The 2,717-nt window shown below is 46.2% G+C and overlaps 1 protein-coding gene across 2 annotated transcripts in view; it reads right to left on the bottom strand.

Moving 5' to 3' along the window:
* The window catches only part of KCND2 (potassium voltage-gated channel subfamily D member 2), a 481,391-nt gene that overhangs the window by 132,827 nt on the left and 345,847 nt on the right, over positions 1-2,717 (bottom strand). The window lies entirely within an intron of this gene.

The raw sequence follows: 2,717 nt of genomic DNA, 5'->3' as shown, positions 1-2,717 counted from the left end.
CTCCAGGCCCCCTGACTGCTTACTTACCACGGCCTGGCTGGCCGTGCGTTTCAGCACCAGGGTGAGGGCGAACCATGGAGATGCTCTGGCAGCCAGAGAGGCTCTGTGGAGGACCCAGCCTCTGGTTGCCTCAGGTTGCCTGCCCCGCTTTTTTATACTTTGCTTGTTTTAGACCCCTGGATATCCAAGGATCTACTTTTCTCCCTGTGCTACAAGTCTGCAGCGCGAGGAACATTTTTTTGTTTCCGCATGTGCCTGTTGCCCCGCCTCAAAGGGATTTGAGGTGGGGCAAGAGGCACATTAACACTCGTGTGGCAGCACCCATAGTGTTCAATGCTATTTTTGTGCATATGTAACTCTTGACTATTAGCTCTGCTGAGCACATATACCAGGTATAGCTGAAACAGTTTCCAGTGTGCTTAGTTCTTCCTCTAATCCATTCAATATTATTTATTTTCTCCTCATGCTGTACCTTGTTTCTATATTTTTAAATGATAAAGAAAACTGACTCAGATAGCCTCACTGCTCTGTGGCAGTGAGGGAAGTATGGAGCACTGAGTATTGACAGTGCCTATGCTACCTTAACATGTATTGCAAAGTGTTATAGCATAACACTGTAGTTTTGAGAATGATTCACAATGGCTTCTTAGATTCATTTGATAGTTCTTTGCTGACTTTATCCCTTTATTTTTAGGGTGATGAGAATTTACATTTTTAGTTCGACCAAAAAAGTTAAAAAATAGGAACATTTCATTATGACTTTATGTGAAATAATAGCTGTAATCAGCACTAAATAAATCAAAGCCCAGAGTGCTCACATGTATTTCTCTGGTAGAAGAGCAAAATGTCATGCACAATCTATCTGACAAAGTCACATAAAGGATTTGGAGGGAACAAAAGGAGAGAACAAAAGATCGAACAAGAGCCCTAAATTTGGGATAAATGGTGGTAATTTCGCACCAGCATCTTACTGGAAGGTAACAGTGCTCATCTGCTATTTATTCACTTTTGCTACATAATTGTAACCTTGCCTCCCTATTTTTAAAAATCAATTTACAATTTACCTGCACAGTCGGCCGATTTCCTTTGAAAGGACATTTATGAGATTATGTGAAATTAAAAGCTAATGAAGTCTGCAGTCCACTTGGAAATCACTAGCATCCTCAGATAATCAGTGCTTCCAAAGAAGCCCTTCCAGACTTCCAAACTACTGGTGTACACCAGGATGTGTGCCTAAGGCAATCCTAGTTAAAATTACATTATAGGCATATACAAACAGTTCTGGGGACAGCCCCGTACTCATAAAAGTTCTTAATTGAACCCTTCCTAGGAATGGAAATCAACAGCTGGGATCCAAAGTCTCTTTTTTTAAAAAGTGAGTCTTGTTGAATTAGTGCATGGACAGGCAATTATTTGGGCTGGAGGGTCACTTAATGAGTTTTGGTGAGTTGTTGAGGGCCACACACATGCACGCATCTGCTCGCTCACTCTCTCTCACACACTCACTCACTCTTATACAAACACTTTCCCTTTCTCTTTCTCTCTCTCTCTCTCTCTCTCACACACACACACACACACACACTCCCTGCAGCTAGGTTGAAGCTGGCACCAGAACAGTAGTGAGAGTAGGAGCATGAGCCCACCTGGAGCTGTAATGTCTTATACCTGCTCCCACCCCATGCTGCTTGGCTTGGCTGACACTGGCAGGCAGGAATGGGGCTAAGACCTGTGTTGCACTGGGGGGCAGGGCAATGGCATTTGCAGTCTTGTGAAGCCAGGCTGCACGGGTGGGGAATGCCTCTGTCACTTGGCCGCCCCTGCAAATTCACTGACTGGTGGGGGCTAGAGTAGGGGCTCAGTTCCCCCCCTCACCTGCCCTGCCTACTGTGCAATGCTGGCTGGGCAGGTAGGTGGGCTCCAGCCTCTGCTGGTGCTATGGGCTGGGCAGAAGCAGATTCACCCACTTGCCTGCCCACCCAACACTGTGGGGTTGGACTCCATGTCCCAGGCTCCCACATGGTATTGGGAGGGAGGGACTGATTCCACCCAACATCCCCCACTGCACAAACAGAGAGCAGAGCTGGAGCCATCACCCCTGGGCCCAGAAATTGATTCTGTCCAGCCTGCGGTTCTGGTTCTGGCTTCTTCTGGCACTGTGGGCTGGATAGAGGCAATTGAAGGCCGGATATGGCCTGCAATCTGTATTTTGCCCACCCTTCAACTAGTGTCATATTTACAAGAATAGTTTCTTGTGCATTTTAAGACATTAAAGACTACATGTTACTTGTTTATGCATGAGGGGAAACCTTACAATTCCTGAAACTATATGTACACCGATATATCAGTCCATGTGTATATAAAAGAAAAATTGACAGTATTGGCAGTCAGCTTTTTTTTTGGCTCATGTGGCCAATTCTGTCATCGATAAATTACATATGGATGCATGCAGCGGCAGCATGCACACAACCAGGAATACAGCCTGGCAGCTTGGAGACCAGTGTCTGGCAGGTGGGGAAGGGGCATAGGGGTGCAGATTGAGGCCCCCATGGTGAGGGAGGTGTTGGGGCAAAATTTTAAGTATAGGTGCTGCCAATGCATGAACTCAGTTTGATTGAGAGTGGAAAATTCCATACAGGGCCTGGACTACCCTTTCTATGACCTCAGGAGCTGTCAATCAGCCCTGACCCACTTTCAGCTCTGAGCAGACCCAGTTGCTA

Source organism: Crocodylus porosus, unplaced genomic scaffold (genome assembly GCF_001723895.1).
Source record: "Crocodylus porosus isolate Cpor-Errol unplaced genomic scaffold, CroPor_comp1, whole genome shotgun sequence".
NCBI lineage: Eukaryota > Metazoa > Chordata > Crocodylia > Crocodylidae > Crocodylus > Crocodylus porosus.
Note: the sequence above shows the minus strand (reverse complement) of the source record. Positions and strands in the feature narration are given on the sequence as shown.